This window comes from Lepidochelys olivacea, assembly GCF_965140295.1.
Source record: "Lepidochelys olivacea isolate rLepOli2 genome assembly, chromosome: 15".
Classification (NCBI taxonomy): domain Eukaryota; kingdom Metazoa; phylum Chordata; order Testudines; family Cheloniidae; genus Lepidochelys; species Lepidochelys olivacea.
Window position 1 is genome coordinate 30,782,906 of NC_140425.1, and position 8,387 is coordinate 30,791,292.

Below are 8,387 nucleotides of genomic sequence, written 5' to 3' on the forward strand. Positions count from 1 at the left end.
TCAATCACAAGCTAACACAACTAGAAGGGTTCATTTTGCTAACAAAGCCACCCCACCCACATGCTGCTCTGCGTGCACCAGTCTGGAGAGCTGCCAACTGCCGGGTCTATGTAATTTTAAGACACCTGCAAACCATCAGGATCAGCAGTCACTGATGCCCATTTGACAGGGAACATAGTGGGTTGTGGTTTCCAAAGAAACTGGAACAGGAAAAGCAGCAGGGAGGAAAGAAGGTCTAGAAGCCGAAGCCCTAGATTGGAGATCATGAGACCGAGGTTCATTTCCCAGCCCTGCTGCAGACTTTTTGGGTGAGTCACTTCCGGTGAGTTTCCGTTTCCCCCAACCTGAATCTGTAAAATGGGGATAACAATCCATCCATGCCTCACTGGAGCATTACAAAGATAAATTCATTCATGTTTGTGAGGCACGCAGCTATAGGGTCATGGGGGCATTATAAATGTGATCGACCAATGAACCAACCTGAGGGCTTAAATGCTCTGTAGATCCTGCACTGGCCCTCTACCTGGAGTGAATTTCAGCCTTAAGAAATATATCTATGGTGTCTTCAAAGGCTCCCTCTCTAAGACAGCACAGGGCAAAAAATTATTCATGCATAGTTTATTCCCTAAATTTTATCTCTTTCCCTCTTTTCAAACTGTCCATAAGCAAACTGGGAAACTCCCTGGTGTTTTCTTTAATCGAAATTCTTTCTGCATTTTCCAGCGAACAACATTTGGTTTTTAGTAGAGCTGTTTGAAAAAACAGGATTTCCAGCCCAAGGGAAATTCCCATATTTGTTTTTCAAAATATCAAAAATGTTCACAGAACAAAAATGTTCTCAAAAACATTGTAATTTGTAAGTGTCAAAAGGTACATTTTTGACATTTTCCAATCACAGCAAAATGTTCCTTTGAGAATTGTCCCATTGGGGGGAAAAAAACTGGAAAACTTGGTCAAAATTGATATTTTCCCCCAAAACCCGTTGATTTTGATGAGACTCCAGATTTCGTCAGGAACATTTTTTGACCAAAATATTTCAACCAGCTCTAGGGGGAGCTTTTCAGAGAGCAGTTAGGCTGCTAACTCCCATTGAAAGTCAACAGTTAGGTACCAGTCTGCCAAACGTAGCTTTGAAAATCTTCACCTGAGTCTCTAGATTGTTTGCCGATTGCAAAAATCTTAAATCCATCCTGTGCTTGTTAATTACATGAGATGCAGAACGTGGTTTCTTCTCGCTCTGTGGATGGTTTTTCCAAAGCCCCGACATTGTTTCGGTGCCTTACCAACATTTCTTCCGACTTCTAGTATTTTGGCAGAGCTGCCAACAGAATTATGCCCCGACTATTGCATCTGAAGGCTACAAACATGCCGCTCTGTTTGCCAGCCCCTGAATTTATAGACAGTAGCTTGGCATGGAAATATTTCTCCACCATTTTCCTTCACAAAAATTTATTTCTGCTGCCTAGGAAGAGCATGAATTCTTAGCAACCGCTGTGCCAGCTCTGTCTTTTGCAGAACAACGTTCAGGCCTTTCTTCCAGGGAAAAGGGGAGGGGGAAAAAAAAGTCTATGGACACTGTTCAGAGAGAAACTTTAGACACATTTCTTTAAAACGATGGAGGAGCTCATTGTACATGGAGGAGTTAAGTGAGCTAATTTACTTTAATAAATGGGTTGTGTTAATTGAGCTCATTTGTGTAAATTAATAAAATTCTAGCAAATGGACAAAGCTAGCAGAGCTGTTCAGGGGGAGAGTTCAGGGGAAAAAGGATTCGTTCATGTTTGGAGGAAGATTCTTTTCGCAATGGCTTGTAAAAGGAATGGGTGCACTGAACAGCAGGAGTAGCTGGGACATGGGGGGGCAGGGTCCCCATTCAGCATGTGTTTAAGTGCTTTGCAGAATCAGGGATCTCCAAATATCTTAGGGGAAAAAACATTGATGTTAATATGGGCAAAATAGTGATAGAGATTAAAAGGTTTGGATCCTGTCCCAGCAACCTTCGCAATCCAGCTCCCCCGCCACACACACACACCCCTACACCTTAGGGGCAGAATGGAAGCAGGGAGCTAGAGGGAAAAGATTCAGCCTGCTTTTGTCAAATTCCTCCGCGTGTTTGACTTAGAAATAAAAGGCTTTGTCTCTCATTCCCACACAACCCTAAGCCATGAAGTCCCCCACCCCGCTCCAAGAGCTCTGACCTTTGACTGCTGTGCCTACAGGCAGGGTTTTCCCAGCCTGCGTTATGTAGCAGACTCTGCAATATAAAAAGATGAACCCATTTTTATTTTATTTTCTTGTCAATTGCACCTGGGTTCAGGATGGCATCTCAGAATGCTGCCCCCTCCCCTTCTCTTGCACATCCTAATCTCTTTAAGTGCTAGCAGATAATCACTCTGGTAACCTTTGTTCCTTCCTACACTGATGTTGCCAACTACTACATCACGCTATTTCACGCTCTTTAGACTACACAGCACATTTCAACTAAGCCACTGCTTTATGGTCCTAATTTATATTCTGTAAAACGGCTCTGCTACTTCTGTTCAGGGCTGCTGCCTACCTGACTAATGCTACCCACTCCCAAAGACACATCATTGTCAGAAAGAGCGGCGAGAGAGAAGTGTAGTATGGGGACCGAAGACCCCAAGCAATTGATACCGCTCCAACCTTCATGGGACACCAACCCAATTGTCTGGGATGAGTCCAGGAGGAGGGGGATAGGGGCTTATAGCCAGGGTACCCCACAATCACCGAACCCGTCATGCTCATGTGTATCTAGGCCAATTTCCCCCGAGCCCACTAGAGGGAGCATTACACCCAGCAAGGTAAAAAACAGACCATGGGGCAAATTTTCTGCAGGTGGGAATTGTTGCAGTATGCTGAAGTCAATGGAGTTCTATGGAGAATTTGACCCCACCGTGTGAAAATATCACCAGGAAACCCCAAGCCTGTGGAGTTTATAACAGACCCAAGCACACTAGTCAGGCTGGGACATGTGCAGCTGGGTTGGAGAGGTCACTGAGATCAGCACAGGTTGAGGGACAGCACTGAAAGGCTAGCTTGGGATTCCAGTCAGGAAGGGGCGCGGGTCCCACTGGGTTACGGTCAGGAACAGCTGCCCTCTCTCTCTCTCTTTGGAGAGGATGCCCATTTTCCACTGAACAATTGGCGACATTCAGCAAGTGTTTCTGGAAAATGAGCCCCTTCCGAGCTCCACTGTCACGTGTGCCAACACACAGTGTGTTAACGGAGGGAAAACAGCTGGGTATCAGCTAGCTTTGCATTTCCTTGGGAACACGCCATTCACCTCTTGCCATAATCCCCAAGCCAGAAACCAGCGACCTGCTCCGATTCCCTCTTTTCCCTCTGCTGCTGAAATGGAGACACCCTGCCATTTGTGCTCAGAGCTTTCAAACCGACGCTGCTGCCGATCCTTTGCTGCCTCTTTACAGGCCCTGTGGTGCCTTAGAGCCTCCTGTCAAGTTCCTGGAATCAGTGCAAAGGATCTAGCTAGCTATTTATACCATGTTCGTTGCCCTGGTACCTGGCACAGTTACCAGGTGAACTGCATCTCTGATCCGTCCTGGTCTCTCCGAGACCACCCCTCTCGGCCTCAGGCTGTCATCTCTCATGTGGGATGGAATCACACAGGCTCCATGTATCAGCCATGACCACCTCACCACTTCTGACTTATGTCCAGACCCTGCAATTCTGGTCCCTCCAAAGCAATGACAGTGGTAACCAGAGACCAAACCGCCTCCTGAAAGCAAAAGTATCACTTATTCAGAACAAACATTTCAGAGAAAATAAATCTTAAAAACAATACACCAGCTGATACACATGCCTGCTTTTCCCTAAGGCTTACCATCCCCTGCGGCTGGGAAGGGCCAAGGCCTTCAGACTCCTTCCATAGTTAGCAGCTGCCTAGGCAGCTGCTAACAAGTGACAAACCCTGGTGTCTGATGAAGTGAGCTGTAGCTCACGAAAGCTTATGCTCAAATAAATTGGTTAGTCTCTAAGGTGCCACAGAAACCCTTCACAGGAACCAAGACACTTTTTAACTGTCTGTAGCCCTTTGATCTGGTAACTCCAGTTCTGGCCAAATTAGGTTGGAGACAGGATCTTTGAAGCCAGTAGCTTGGTCCATTGTCTTTCAAGTAATGTACTTATATGGTCTGATCTGGGAAGTCATTGTGTTGCCACTCCCTTTGCTCTTCAGACAGCCCCCATTGAATTCAAGCGTTCTGCCTATGGAATAAACATTCTGCTACCCCAGTATAAGTTAACAGTCTCTCTCAGTAACTAGGTGACGTATCAGTGGTCTTAGATTCTTGTGCAGCAGTTCCTACAATAGTCATAACATTCTTACATATCAGCTCTCCTTCTGTCACAGGTCCTCTGCAGCTAAGGATTCTGGGTTGTGTCTGAGTAGGAGCTGAATGCAAAGTGATGGTGTGAAATTGCTTGAGAGGCATGCCACTGTGGAATATCTCAGCAGGTCCCCAAAGTCCAATGCTGTGCATAGTGACGAATCTGCAGGCAGTCAGGACGTCACGTTGCCACCGAGGATGGATGGATGGACGGCAGCACCTTGGGATATGGGAAGAAGGTATTGACTGCAGTGAGCGAGACAGAACCTCCCCATACACACACACACGCTAGAACCTAAATCTAATCAGCACAGGGAATGATCAGACTTGGGACTGCAGATGTGGTGAGAAATTGCTCACGCTTGGCAGAATATAAGGAAAATAAACCACTGCGGAATGTGCTAAGTGATAAATATCTTCTTACTGGCTGCACTTTATTTATACAGGCCCACTACTGTAAATTGTGCATTACATTAAAAAAAAAGTCTAATTTACTCCAAATGGGCTGTGCACCATTTTGTCCTCCAAACCAGATCAACCTAGAGTCCAAGTCAATGGTGCCCTCATTTATTTTTGGGTATTTGTGCCTACTGCACTAGTCACGTTATCAAGTAACTACAGAAAGCCAGGCAGCTGCCAGCAGAGAGGCTCTGAGAGCCTTTGTTTTAAATGGACTGTGTTCCTGGGATATATTTGCTTTCAGCCCTGGGGGAAAAAAAAACAGAAGCTTCACGTTACACTGCAGAAGTTTACCAAGTTTCTGGCTCTCCCAGCAAACTTGTTTCCTAGCAATAGTCCAAGATAATGCATAAGCACTCCAAGGAGGAACACAAAACTTGCAGTTGGAGTAGGAGATGATTGTAAAAATGAGCCAAATTGCAAGTTCCCTTCACAGTCTCCACAAGTATTTGGTCAAATACAAATTGAAATTTGTATTGCCTATGTTTGCACCCTTTTTCTGTAATATCGTTTACTTGCCATATATTATTTAGTCACTAGATGTCTGTGTGCTATACAGAATTCCAGACAGGGTGTGGTCCGTGGTAAACAAAGGAAACAAAGCTGGAACTCAAGCTGTGTGGAAATCTTTGTTTGTGGATGCAGCTGTTTTCTTTAATAAAGACTTCCTCTTTAAGGTCTGTGATTCCATATATCATGCCATGCACTTGCCTTGAATACTTTGTTGAACATGTCTCCTGGCAGGAATGAAACAGTGAATTTTAAGCAATTATTAGAGAGTATTCACGGAAAGTGAATTCTGACCTCATGAGCTTGACTATTTTTTTGGAAACCTGATTCTAGGGGCTGCCTTCTCTGGCCCACTTTGCAATGGTCACCAAGCAGGGTGGGACCAAGTCCCGTCCCCTTTTCTCTGCTCAGGTGGGGTGGAGAACATGAGGCTTCAGAGTACAAATGGAGATCAGAAACTATCTACAGGCCAAGAAATGCTCACAGAAATTATCCAGTCAGTAATTTCTTATATGGAACAAGACTGAGAAAATGAAAGGCTGCTCAGAGGTATTCTTGACCAGAAATGGAAGGATGCAGATAAAAGGGCTTGCTATGAGTTTTTTTGCTCACTATAGTTTTTAAATTCAATTTTCACCAAGAAAATACTCACTGCAGCCAATATTAATTTAGACAATGCCACAGTATCATTCCAATTGCTGTTCTCTGCTATGGTATCCAAGCTTATAAAGGAAAGGGATCATTTGTATAAGGTTGTTGCTTCCCCAGCAGTTAAAAAACAGGGCTGTGGACCAGCAATGAGAGTGTGTTCTGGTGATGACAAAAAGGATCTGATCCCTCTTCTCCTTGTTCAAGCAAACTCCCAGTGGAAGCTTTGTCTAAGGAATGCAGACTAAAACACTGCCACTTTGGCCTCAGCCCTTAGCATCTTGACAGTGCTGCACACAGACATTAACGCGCAGTACATGTCCCCTGAGATCCTGCCAAGGAGCCCTGCTGGGCGAAGCTATGTGGAAACAGAGAGGACTGGAATTAGCTCTGACTTGTTTCAATTAAACTCAGTGGAAGCCATCTCTTCCTCTAGAAGTCAGAGATTGTTTTTTTTTTCCCTAATTCAGCTCCTGTTTCTCAACAGCTTTTGCTCAAAACAGGTCAGGCAGCTTACAAACAAATACACTGCAATATACAGCAGGTAAAACTGAGTACTAAGAGACTTGGAATACAAGGCTGCCTGGGAACCACAAACAATACAAACACCACACAAGAAACTTAAACTTGCTGAACCTCACAATTACATACCCCACAAGCATCACTTTGGTTCACAATACACTGAATGCTGTTCAGGAGATAGGGTCTTTTGTGAGTGCCTCTCCAAAACAGATGCAGTGGTTTTTGGATGAAAGTGACACCAAGCAGCATCTACAGGAGTTTCCTTATACCCGCTGGTCTCAGCATGAGGCATGCCTCTCCATTGTCATTGCCAATTACGAACATTTTTGTTTCCCACTGTGGATCAGCTACAGACCTGCACAGACCACAGGTGTGACACAGCTGCCTGCCTAGCCAGATCAATGAAGTCATTTGACTTTCTGGTCTGTAGTATTGTTTGCCAATACAGCAGTATGTTACTCCACTGAGCAATGCTCTTCAGAACCCACCTCGTCACCTCATGAAAGCCAGCCAACAAGCCAGCAGTTTGATGTCACCACTTGGGGACAAAACAGTAAGCTGCACCTATAATAATCTATAGGGGAGATGCCCAGGCACTAGCTGTGAGAGTGGAAACAACTATCTTAATGCTTCGTATAGCTAGACTGCAAACCCAGAGATCGAATGCCCCAGCTTCAACACCCCAGGAATGCTGGCACTAGTCATCCCACTTTCAGATGGCTTAACTGCCCAGCTGAATGATCATGTAGTTCTTTGACTGAAATCCCAGCATCTCCCGCCCAACAAGCTAACCATGCTGACCCCAGCCACGTGGAATGAGACAAAGAATGAGGCCATTCTGCTAAGTCTAGATATGGCCGATGAAGGGCTCTGGGGGCATTCCAGGACTGCCAAAAGCAGTAGTGTTGTATCAGAGGACACTGTTATGCTCTGCCCAACATCCACAATGTCTAAAGAGTACTGCCTGCCACACCAGCGTTCACAGCTTCACTTTGTTCACTTTCAGCAGTTTGAGGCATTTGAAGTGCTGCACCGTGATGGAGACACCTACCAGGGCTGGCACGGGTGAGCATCCACCATGATGTGGCCATTGAAAGCATTGCAAGACTTTGATGCAAGAGGAATGCAAAGAACACCGCTTCTCTTCCAGAACTGACCACAGTAAGTGCACCTTTAAAGTTTCACCTGTTTTTTAATGTTATCGGTACCTAGTATTAAAATGTCTGATATATTTTCTTGATTAACATTAAATGACAAGTTGTTTAACCAGCATCATCAGTTTGGTTATTTAATTGCCTCTTTTGCTACTAAGTGTAAGATAAAAAAAAGGTCATCACCATGCTAAGTTAAAGTGAGAGGGGTTCAATTGTTCACATGTGAAAAATTTCTCAGGCCTCACCTCAGGGCTTGATCCATTATGCATAATGCTCATGTTCCTTGATGTTATCTCCCTGCATTCATTCAGCCTTGACCTAATGACTTTACCCTTCCATTTATCATTACAAGCTGCTCAGATCAAACAGGTCTCCAAAAACTTGCTACTTGATTTCCTTGTTTATTTAGTAAAAGAATTTTGGGTATTTTGAAATGCCATCAGTTATTCCCCCGCCATTTTCTAACACCCCAGCCTCAGATCAATAAATTAATTCAAAATTATCTAACAAGCACTCAGCCTGTAATTTATTTTTCATGAGTGTTAATCTAATTCCTCCTGTATGTTATGCCTTTGGGACTGTTGTGAATTAGGAAGCTATTCAAGACATTTCTCCAACATTACTTAGGCAGAAAACAACATCAGACTGAAAATAATAAGGTCAGGCTCTTTTGAAAGATGGTTTTCAGAGACGCAAAACATGTTTCATTTTAATTGATGTGTTGGGT

General features: G+C 44.4%; 1 long non-coding RNA gene across 1 annotated transcript; it reads left to right on the top strand.

Moving 5' to 3' along the window:
* The first annotated feature begins 223 nt into the window (after window positions 1-223).
* LOC311531778 lies at window positions 224-7,613 on the top strand. The gene is made up of 3 exons (XR_014714278.1): window positions 224-308; window positions 4,391-4,606; window positions 7,513-7,613. It is a non-coding gene; the product is annotated as an uncharacterized lncRNA (long non-coding RNA).
* The last annotated feature ends 774 nt before the right edge of the window (window positions 7,614-8,387 follow it).